We start from the raw sequence: 12,233 nt of genomic DNA, 5'->3' as shown, positions 1-12,233 counted from the left end.
AATATTGAAGAATATTCTTAAATATTGAAGAATATTCTTCAATATTATTCTTCAATATTGAAGAATATTCTTCAATATTCAGGAATATTGAAGAATATTATTTAATTTTTAAGAATATTCTTCAATATTGAAGAATAATATTGAAGATTATTCTTCAATATTGAATAATAATATTGAAGAATATTCTTCAATACTGAAGAAGAGGTTGTTAAAAACAAACACACACAAAACAACCTTCAATTCAACTATGTTTATTCACACATGCAATTATTATTATCAAGATGATAGAGTCATTTAGGGTACTTCCACTCACCTATACTTGCGGAACCTCAAGGAGCCACACAAATTCACTGACTGCAAATACACATTACAAGATTCATTTGTAATATAGTAACCAAAGCATATAAATTTTACACTCTTGCCCCAAAATTCTTGTAGCTGCGATGTATACTGTCTATCATAATGATATCACACATCCATACAATTTTATGTGGGTACACTACTTATTGATAACTATACAAACTTAAATACCTTGACACTCGAAAGAACATTATGTATTAAAATTCAAGTATGTTCTTTGACAACACTTCAAACAATATTATTCACTAAAACTAACGAGTACCTCAGCCTATTTCTACCAATTACCCAATAAATTCAATCCGTACAATTACAACATTCCATTTTCACGTTAATACAGTACTATCTATGAGTATATTATTCTACATCAACGGCACTACATTTCAATCAATTAACGCTCAAAGATAATATTCTCACTACTTTCTTCCATGATTAATAATAACACTATCTTTTCCATGTCACTCACACTCCGGGAGATAACAGATCTTCTCACACACTCACTATTGTGCAAGTGACGAGACACCAAACAGGTTACAAACCTCAAAGGTATTATTCATATCTATTTTCGATTGTGTTTTACTTTAACATTTGTCACTACACAACGTTCAACGATAACACAACTTCAATTTAAATTTTCTCACCTTGGAACAAAACCTGCTCAGATTGCAGACTTATTTTTTGGATAATGCTAAATCATATTTTATTTGATTATATATTAATAACTCATTTTTTTTTTTATTATTTACTATATGTATTACCTATTTTATTCAGTAACAATATTTGCTCATTAACAGCAATGATAATGACTTATTCACTAGTGCATAACAAAGTATTATGCAATCATTAGTATGATTATTCATTATATTTATAAACTACATTTTAATTACAATTCATAACTACATCTATATGTAGTCAATTAAACTTGCATTAATTTATTTACACTAATTACAATTCATCCGATTATTTCTTAGCTATCTGCAGGCTTATCAATTTGGGGGTTCCGCCCGAGCACCGCAAACCACGCGCGGAAACAACAACCCAGAAGGGCGAACGCCTCGGCTGCCCGCTGGAACTAGGAATGTAGGTCGAACTCATGGGTCCAGTTGTTTGTCCTCGGGCTCCATCCCTTTCCATTCTTCATCAATGGTGTACCTCGTGCGCCTTCCGTAGTCGGTTCTGGAAGTATTAAGGCAGTAAGAGTGGGCAGAAACGGCCATGCACTATCAACGTCACAGCCAACGAACCTACCCCTTAAGGCTACTGCTGGAATTCGTTTCTAACAGGAGGGGGACATTTCCGAAACCGAACTGCCCAACTGTCATTAATGCATAAAGCCAGGCTGATACCCTCTGGAGAAGTCTGAAAAGGATCACTGGCACAGGGGAAAGGAAGAGAAAAAGATCTCCCACGAAACTAGTCTCTAGCTAAGTAAGGTAACTACCAACCCGAGCAGAACTTTACCGACAAAAATAGGTGGGGGGGGGGGGGGGGGCCACTTTCCGTATCGGCGTCAAGGCCACAAGTTAATCAACGGCCATCCATCTAGCAACCCATATTTATTTTTTTACTTTTAAATTTTAATATTATCAAACAACCAAACAATATATATTTATATGACCACTATGTATATATTATAAAATAATTCTATAAATATAACCTTATAACGAACACCTCTTAAGGCGCAACATGCTTCCGTCCACAGTGACAAATTATAACGAGGGTAACAGAGTCCGTTACACTGATCTCCACTCTATGTTCGCCTCCGAAACAATGTTACACCTCAATAGTTAACCTAAGAAACTGCCTTAACACGCGTCAATGTGTTTAGTCTCAGTGTCAATGACCATCTGCGACCAGCAGTAATCCAACAACTTAAACATCTCCCCATCTGAGGCAAAGTGACATGGACACCAGGAAGGCTAGCGATCCCTATTTGTAAAACGTCTCCATAAACCACCGGCCGCGAAGCCCGCATATTTATACGACAAATATAAACATAATACCTGAATAACATCGCCACCTTAACTCATCACACGAAGAACGTTGGCTGCAGACCAGACCATGAACGCACTCACCTAAGACGCCAGTGGCTATAACTTTCATGGCTACATTGCCCACACAAACGTCTGGATAAACCACCGGCCTGGGAACCACCAGTATCTTCCCGCCTACACCCAGCAGACAACACGTCGGATAACCAGCGGCCTGGGACGCCACACATGTCTGCATAAACCGGGAGCCTGCAGATTCTTTCGCCCTACACCGGCCAGACAAAACGACTACAAACGTTTACTGCTACTGCTAAACGAAAATGGTACTCTCCACCTGTCAGTAATAACGTCATCACAAAGTCAACAATCACCACCTATCTCTAAAGCGGTAAGTAACATGACTTCCACTGAAACAATGCATGAGTACCAATACATTCCGAAAGGAACTAATCATAATATGAGTCCAAGATAAAATTAGCCAGAGCCATGAGGCCAAAATACAGCGTCTAGGACATCCTACATGACTTAGTTTAACTTGTAGGTGAAGTAAGTAAGTAATTATCAAAAGAAGGCACCAAACCGGGAAGGCTATGTAGCGCCATCAAATACGCAAAATAATCACAGGGCGCTAAATATCACCAAGGATGCCAATACGAGAACAAAAACGCATAAGGCGAACGATATCAAAACTATCCGAGTCACCAAGAATTCTATCGAGGGACAGGTGACCGCGAGGGGCGGTCGGAAAGCAAGACACACGCTCGTCCTGGAAGTCAGGACATTCAAGAAGGACATGCACGACCGTAAGAGGGACAATGCAACTAGGACAATAAGGAGCAGGGCGGCGCTCCATCAAGTGACCATGGGTTAAGCGAGTATGGCCAATACGCAACCTCGCCAGAGCTGTTTCCCACCGCCGGTTACGGTGGAAGGAGGACGGCCACGAGGAAACACAACATTTAAGAGTACGTAGCTTGTTACCAGTAACAGACAACCAAGAAGCCTGCCAACGGGTAAGGACTGAGGAATGGATAACCGGGTAAAAGTCGGAATACGGAATGCCTTTACGAGAGATGGGACAAGAGCGGACAGCTTCCTTAGCGGCAGCATCCGCACGCTCATTTAAAGACACGCCAATATGGCTGGGAACCCAACAAAACTCAACCGACTTAAATTTACTGTGAACGAGAAACAGCCAATGCTGGATCTCGACAACTACCGGATGAACTGGATTAAAGCACCCGAGAGCCATGAGGGCACTACGAGAGTCAACAACAACCACAAAGGAAGACTGACAACGAGAAAGCAGGAGACGAAGAGCATAGAGAATACCATAAAGTTCTGCTGTAAAGATGCTAGTCTCCGGAGGCAAGCGACACATATAAGTGCGATCAGGAAAAACAACAGAGTAGCCAACACCGTCCGCTGACTTAGACCCATCGGTGAAGACAGAAACGGAGCGGGAGTGAGAAGAAAAGTGCTCGAGGAAAAGGCGTTTTAGAACTGTAGGAGGGGTAAAAGCTTTAGTGATACGAGTCAAGGATGTACAAAACCGCGGAAGAGGGACCCTCCACGGGGGCAAACAAGGAACAACACGAGGAGAAACATCAGAAATACGAATGGAAAGAGAATCCTGGAGGCGAGATAACCGGACAGAAAGAGGGAGGTGGTGAAGAGGAACAGGAACCGCAGGAGGGGTAAAAGTTAAAGCACGACAGAGGCGAGAGGAAGGATGTTGCAAGGACCGCGCAAGATAGCGAAGACAGTAGCGATCACGGCGGTCCTGGAGAGACAGGAAGCCAGTGTCAACATACAAGCTAAGGACGGGAGTCGAACGAAAGGCACCAGAACTGAGGCGCAACCCAGTATGGTGCAAAGCATCAAGACGGCGAAGAGTAGAAGGAGAAGCAGACGAGTAAGCAGGGCAACCATAATCGAGCTTAGACAGGACGAGAGAGGAATGTAAAGCAAGGAGAGTGCGCCTATCTGCCCCCCAAGAAGTATGGGACAAGACCCGAAGGAGGGTAAGGGACTTAGAGCACTCAACACGGAGGTAAGAGATATGGGGAGACCAAGACAAACGAGTGTCAAGGAATAACCCCAAAAGCTTCGCGGAATCTTTGTATTCAAGGGGATGACCATAAAGTGACAAAGAGGGACGAAGAACAACCCGTTTCCGCGTAAAAGTCATGGCACAAGTCTTAGAAGTAGAGAACTTGAAGCCATGACCTGTGGCCCAAGACGACACGGCATCAATCGCAAGTTGAAGCCGGCGTTGAAGGAGAGGCGAATCATCACCCTGACAACAAAGGGTAACATCATCGACATAGAGAGCGGAGAAGACACCAGAAGGAAGAGAGGAAAGAAGACCATTGAGGGCAACCAGAAAAAGAGTAGTGCTCAGAACACTACCCTGGGGCACACCTTCGTATTGCTGAAAAGAGGGAGACAGAGCGGTACCAAGGCGCACCCGAAAGGAACGACGAGAGAGGAAGCTGCGGAGAAAGAGAGGGAGATGACCACGAAGGCCAAAAGAATGAAGTTGAGATAGGATATGATAACGCCAAGTGGTGTCGTAAGCCTTTTCTAGGTCAAAAAGGACGGCAACAACGGAGGTCTTCGCAGCAAAAGCAGTACGAATATAGACCTCCAAGTTCACCAGGACATCTGTCGTGCTGCGGCACTTGCGGAAACCAAATTGAGAAGGGGAGAGGAGGTGATGGTGTTCCAGGAACCACATCAGACGAACGTTAACCATACGTTCAAAGAGTTTGCAGACACAACTTGTGAGAGCAATAGGGCGAAAGTCCTTAGGGGAAGTACCCAGAGACCCCGGTTTGCGAACAGGGAGGACAACGGCATCGAGCCAGTCCTCAGGGACTGACGACGACTCCCAGATCCGATTATACAGACTCAGTAAATACTGAGACGTGCTCGGAGGGAGATGGCGAAGCATCTCATAATGAATACCATCGGAGCCCGCCGCCGTAGAACCGCAGAGGGCCAGGGCAGAACGAAGTTCAGAGAGAGAGAAGGGATCATTATAGGGAAGCTGAAGATGAGTGCAGAAATCTAAAGGACGAGACTCAAGGACAGGTTTACGAAGAAGGAAAGATTGGGGAAGATGAAGACCAGAGCTAACACAAGAAAAGTGGGAACCCAGTTCGGAAGCGACCTGCAACGGGTCCGCCACAAGAGTATCATGGAGGTGAAGGACCGGTGAAACATCGGGAACGAACTTACCCGCTATCTTGCGGATACGCTTCCAGATCTGGGCCAGAGGGGTTTCGGACGTAATTGTCGAGACATAAGATGCCCAACATTCACGTTTAGCCGTACGGATGGCCCTACGGGCCACCGCACTCGCTTTCCGAAAGAAAAGAAAAGAATCGGTCGTCTGCCTACGGCGGTGCTTCTTCCAGGCTGCACGCTTACAGCGGACAGCCCGAGCACAGTCCGCATTCCACCAGGGAACGCACTTCCGTGGACCCAGAGAGGAAGAGCGAGGAATAGAGCGGAGGGCAGCGTCGAAGACAGTGTCATGAAAAAGGAGGAGAGCGCGAGAGAGGGGCAGAAGGGAGAGGTCAGAGAGAGTAGCACTGAGGGAAAATAGGGTCCAGTCCGCCTTAGCAAACTGCCACCTAGGGAAAGAGAGGGAAGGGCGAAAAGAGAAAAAGGAAACAAGGATGGGGAAATGATCACTTCCATGGAGGTCATCAAGAACCTGCCATGTGAAATCTAAGTAAAGAGAAGAAGAGCAGAGAGAAAGATCAAGACAAGAAAGGGTGCGAGTTCGAGAGTCCAAATGAGTGGGCTCACCAGAATTCAGAAGAGACAGGGAAGAAGAGAGGAGAAACGGCTCAAGGAGGCGACCCCGGGTATTCGTCAGAACGTCACCCCAAAGAGAATGACGACAATTGAAGTCACCCAGCAGGAGCACAGGCTCCGGCAAGGAGTCTAGGAGGTGTTTCAAATCAGGAAGAGAGAGCGGGACACTCGGGGGGAGATAAATGGAACAAACTGTGTACCATGTCCCCACAAAGATACGAGCAGCAGAACAATGGAGAGGCGAAGGAAAAAGTAAAGGAACAAAGGGAACATCAGCCCGAATCAAGAGAGCAGAAGAATTAGAAGCCCCAGCAATGGCTGGGGGGGGGGAGAGAAAGGAATAGCCACGAAAACGACCAGGACGAGCACCAAGCATCGGCTCCTGGAGACAGACACAAAGGGGCGAAAACCGCGAAACCAGAAGTTGGAGTTCGAGGAAATTGGCGTAATAACCTCGAACGTTCCATTGAAGAATGGACAACGACGAGAAGAGAAAGGACAAAAACAGAGAACAAGGAAGAAACAAAGGCGAAAGAGCAACAGAGCACGTTAAAGAATATCAGGGTCGGGATCAGGGTCAGCAAAGTCAGGGTTAGGGGGCATGGGTAAACTGAGCAAAGACGGAGGGAAGGAAACGGGAGAACAGATCAGAGGTGGCCGGGCAGGGTCCGGAGGAGGAGGAGGAGGAGACAACGGAGAGGAGCAGTCAAGGACAGCAGCAGGAAGAGGGGGAGTAGAAAGAGAGGAGCGCACCCCAGCAAGAGCAGCAACCGAAAGGGAAGCAGGGGCCAAAGAAACCTCCATAGCAGGAACAGGGGGCGCAAGCACTGAAACGGGAGGGGAAGGAGCAACAGAGCCAGAAGGAGGAGCTGAGGAAGAAAGCGAAGCCTTCTTACCCGCCGGGGAAGAGGAAGGAGAGGAGCCAGGCTTACGCTTCTGACTTAAAGAGACCGGTGTCCCAGCAACTACGTACCGGGCAACGGATTCCAGTGTCTCAACAGGAGAAGCCGAACGAGAGCACACACGACGGCCGTTAGGAGAGCGATGGACATCCGCCCGCACCGACAGGCGGCGGGGAGAGCCGATAGATGGAGGAAGAGGATGGGAAGGAGGATCGGAGGGGGACGAGGAAGAAGACACAGAAGACACGACAGACCGGGTAGAAGGAAGGGGAACCCCAGACAGAGGACCAGGAGGAGGATCCTTCGGGAGAGAACCCAAAGGGACAGAGGAGGGGGCAGTGGGCGCATCAGGGTCCAAGGCCTGGAAACGGTTGCGAGTCTGAGGAAGGCGGGAAGGACGAGGAGAGGAAGAGCGCAACACGCGAGCATAAGAGATATTAGCATAAGGCGGGAGCCGGCGAACCTGGCGCCTCGCCTCAGGAAAAGATAAACGCTCCCGGTGCTTCAAGTTGAGGACGGCTGCCTCAAGCTTGTAATGGACACACGCACGGGAGAAGGTAGGATGGGCCTCACCGCAGTTGAGGCAACGAGCCTGGGGAGAAGCGCACTCCGACTTAGAGTGACCTTCGCCACCACACAAAGGACAGAGAGAGACAGTCCCGGAGCAGCGGAGGGCACCATGCCCAAACCTCCAGCACTTGTTGCAGAGCCGAGGAGAAGGAATGTACTCCTGGACAGAGCACCTGGCACCAGCAAGAATGACAGAGGGTGGAAGGGTCCTACCATCAAAGGTAATCTTCACAACCCGGAGGGGTTGACGGCGACTACCACGAGGGGGACGAGTAAACGTGTCCACCTGGAGAATAGAATGGCCCTGGGCAGCGAGGATATGTCGAATATCGTCGTGGCAGTCGCGTAGGTCCCGAACACCGGTCGCAACATGGGGCGGGAGCAAAATAGTGCCAACACTGGCATTCAACTGAACGTTCTTCGAGACCCGAACGGGGGTCTCGCCAAGGCAGGATAAGGCAGCCAAGCGGGAAGCAGCATCCTGAGAAGGAGCAGCAACGACACGTGTACCGAGACGAGTGGGGTTGAAAGTAATGGAGGCATCCACGGAATCAATGAGATGTCGATGGAGGGAGAAATCGTCAGGAGGCGCAGAATCAAGAGGGAGGAGATCAAAATATTTGGCCCACGAAGCGGGACCAAACAAGGCTTGATAGGTAGCAGAACCGGAAGGAATCGAGCGAGGGCGGCCGTGACGAAGACGGCGGTGAGAACCCCCAGAGAGAGAGGGGTTAAAAGGCGCAGTAGTTACAACTAGAGAAGGAGCCACGCCAGGGGACGAGGTAGTCACCACTGGGGGCTTGGGGCTCGACCCAACCACAGAGGAGGGAGGGGAGCCAGAGGAAGAAGTCAGAGAGGCCAAAGGAGGAGCAAGGTCGGGGCCCAATGCAGCGGAGGCTACAGAGCCCGGTCTTCCAATACGGACCGACTCGGGGGCTTGGTCGCCCACCCCACGAGCCTGAGAAGGTAAACCAGAAGAAGCCGAAGCAGGGGTAATCATCTTGACGAAAGAAATAATTCACTCACGAATGTGCCCCCACACCCACCATGGAGCCACAATTAGAGGCAGGACACCCAACAAGAAGCTATCGCCGATCTTGTCGGGGCCTCCTAGGGGTGCGTCGCGAGTATACGCCCCACAAACGCCACCTTAAGAAACCGACAGTCCGTCGAGATCGGGTTCAGTGACGAAGTGGGGATTGACAATAAAAGGTTCCCCTCGCTCTCGACGTCGGGTACTGCAGTTCTACGGGTGCATGAGTATGCCTCCTCAAGCACCCGGGCGTCAAAATAGAAGAAGTCCAAGGGAAGAACCAGAACGAGCAAAAGGTCGGCAGGAAACGGCAAGCAGATAGGAGAAGAGGGGGGAGAAAAACGAAACAGAAGGAAAAGGAAAAGATGCCCAGCAGAATTGGAGAGGACGGCAGCAGGAGCACAAGGCTAGAAAAGGACAGAGGACTGTCCCAAGGAGCATCACACTCCGGCAGCCGCCCACTAAGCCCCCACACGGCGACAACGAGCTGAGCGGGGAGGGGGAACTTGTAGGTGAAGCATAACTAATGTCAAACCACCAAAGAAACGTGCACCGTCACACTGCATACAATTATTTTTTATTTTCACGACATTTATGGAACATAAAATTCTATGAAAACTTAAAACGTACGGCCCGGAGGCCTGTGACACAGCAGCTACCCTAACCTACCTAACTTTACCTATTAACTTAAACGCGATAACCAATATTATCAACAAACATAACTGTAAACCAGTAATAACTAAAACCTCCAGCAAGACGCTGCATAATTTGCGGGAATACTTAGCTGATGTAACTAAACGTCAATGCAGGGCCAGTAAGCTTGAGGTAAAGGGGGGTGGGGGGGCCCTACTCCGCGCCTATCACACCCTACCTGAGTTAATTCATATTTGTAACTCTCCAACTACCACAACCTACGTTACTTCATCAATAACTAAATACAATAACCAACACTTTTAATAACTTAATAAAACATGCACGGGGGCAATGCATCAATTGTAATACATTCCAGAAAAACATATCCTACTTGCAAGCCCAAGGAAGGTAACAGCAATACACTTGGACCCGTGATGCGGGTCAAAGATAAATACATTACGGATACATATTTTGTCACCCATAACACATTGTAACAAACAATATAACATTTCATATAGCCACCGTTTACAGCAGGGTAAGTCAATTACAGTCAATGTTCTAACAATACATTCACGTCTCCTTTACAATTATATCTATTACCAATTTACCTTAAGTTCTGTAAAGTTCCCCATATATTACAAACTTATTTGGTTTTCCTAGAATGCCAATCACATTTATATATACAAGAAGGTACATTGGCTTTGTTATAATACATAGCATGCTATTTACACTTCTAAGGCAATTAGTACGCGCAGCATTTCGCCCACATCCTTAATCTAAGATAATTTTAACTAGGTCAATTACACCGCATTTAATGCAATGATTCATACAAACAATACGTGAGATTAGAAGGTACAGGTATATTAAACCACATTGGTATATTAAAGTTCCCATTCCATTGACACCTTCATTCGTCATTTATACTAACATTAATAGGCAACATACAGCAGTTTAAAACCCCATAACACAGCAATGATCACAATGGTCACTTTTTTCCATGGGGTACATTATTATAATATTGGGTAACTACATACAATGCTATTTTAAAGCAACAATGTAGAAAACAAGGAATATGCAATAACGTAACTTTTACTTTAAATATTTGGTACTTATCCTAAACCTATTATTCCTAATTAGGTACCTATTCTTCCTATTTACGTACCTCTTGGTGTAATCTCCCAACACAAATAGTAGGAAATTAGGTACTTCTAGTTTCAATATTTACTTATGATTCCCTACAACTATATTCATTTATGATTCAACAATTACCTATTATTATTTCTCTACATCAACTATATATTTCCCCTTCCTGGACCGGACCACATATTTACTGCCCTCTGTAAGGACACGCCTTCTAGGCGACTCCCTCCTATTTATCTATTATATACATTCAACATTAATAACTATTCAAAACCCCCTGGATATCTAATAACCATCAAATTACACGCTCGACGATTCTGCACTATAAACATTTACAACAAATTGTCATTCGGTCGTACCTTCTATGGAACAGAAACTTGATCATTCAACACCTGGAGGTTGTGTCCATACAGTAACTACACACGATGGTATCCACGTCTAGGGTCCTCAAGCGTGTCACCTGCGAAACTATATTGTATTCAGGATTCTGATTATTCATATACGATAATCATTAATTTTCACCATTACTATCTCAAATACACGGCCATGCACTGTTCAAAAAACAACACAGCTTGGGAGGGAGGGGGGGGGGCCTCATGGTGCATGTCCCAAATCAAAATTGGCCCGAGTTATGAATCAAGCGCCAATCAACCTTCAAGACACTGTGGGGGGGGGGGGGGGGGGGGGTTTATCAACTAAGCTTCATCTCTTATCTGGAAGCTGCGAGTGTGGCCTGTTCTTTGTTTATTTCAACATCTATACATGAAAACCGCGTACCACTCATATATACACACACCCAAGCTTGCACACGTTATGGTCACCTCCAGCAATTTACTTTTATTATAAAATAAACTGTTCCGACTAGTAAGGCTCGGTCTCATGACGTCTAATGCTCAAAGTACACCACATGATTATTTCACGATTTATAATATATTTAGTACTACTTGCTATTTAAGTTTTATCGACTACGTAACTAAATTCTTGGAGGAAGATGTGTTGAAATAAACATATCACACACCTGCAGGTCACAGCCTCTTCCATTACTCTGCAGTGTGGCGTTCCTTCCCCTCCACCAATGTTGCTTTCTTCACAAATAGATACATCACCATTGCTGTTTCGCCCAGCCCCCACCTCTCCACACGCTCATCTCCATGAAATATTATTCAATATATGTATCCATTTCACATTCTTAAGGCCTACAACCATCTATGAATACTCTAGTCCAAACTCCTTACACAATTCTCTTCCCTCCGAATTCATTTCCTATAATATAATTCAACCTCTAACAATTTGTATATTACTTTCTGACATTTAACTCCCTTTAGATGAGGGAAAACTACAATACATAGCCAAACATGTCTTGCACCTCGGACCAGTGCTAATTCTTTTCAATACCATCAAAGCGCAGCCATGACAATACCGTTCCCCACACTCAAAACACCATGTCGGGTATACCTACAATCAGAAGCTAAACAAGATATTTTCAATTATTCGGCCTCCGTGTTCCCGCATAATCATCCTCCCTTCCCCCAATAACCCTCTATGTTACACTTCTGGTTAGACAACCTTAACTGCCCAATAATAACCTACCAGTAGTAATTGGGGTACCTATATCACCACACATTGCCTGCTTATGTTCCAAGGAAAGGACACTATGTTCCTAGTACACAATTCTCCATTAACACTACAAAATCAAGTCCACACCAAATACTTCCTGCTACACAATGATAACCAACAGATCGTGCACCAATACCTGAAGCTCAACCATAACTTAAAAAA

The 12,233-nt window shown here is 46.0% G+C and overlaps 1 protein-coding gene across 1 annotated transcript in view; it reads right to left on the bottom strand.

Annotated features, from left to right (window-relative positions):
* Positions 1 to 235: 235 nt before the first annotated feature.
* Positions 236 to 12,233, bottom strand: part of LOC123746731 (calcium-binding mitochondrial carrier protein Aralar1-like) — a 48,927-nt gene continuing 36,929 nt past the window's right edge. Inside the window, exons 7-9 of the mRNA XM_069312528.1 lie at positions 11,473 to 11,601; positions 10,814 to 10,922; positions 236 to 1,533 (exon numbers count right to left, since the gene is read on the bottom strand). The gene's annotated coding sequence lies outside the window, so the exon portion shown is untranslated. The remainder of the gene's footprint in view (positions 1,534 to 10,813; positions 10,923 to 11,472; positions 11,602 to 12,233) is intronic.

Source organism: Procambarus clarkii, chromosome 72 (genome assembly GCF_040958095.1).
Source record: "Procambarus clarkii isolate CNS0578487 chromosome 72, FALCON_Pclarkii_2.0, whole genome shotgun sequence".
Lineage (NCBI taxonomy): Eukaryota > Metazoa > Arthropoda > Malacostraca > Decapoda > Cambaridae > Procambarus > Procambarus clarkii.
Note: the sequence above shows the minus strand (reverse complement) of the source record. Positions and strands in the feature narration are given on the sequence as shown.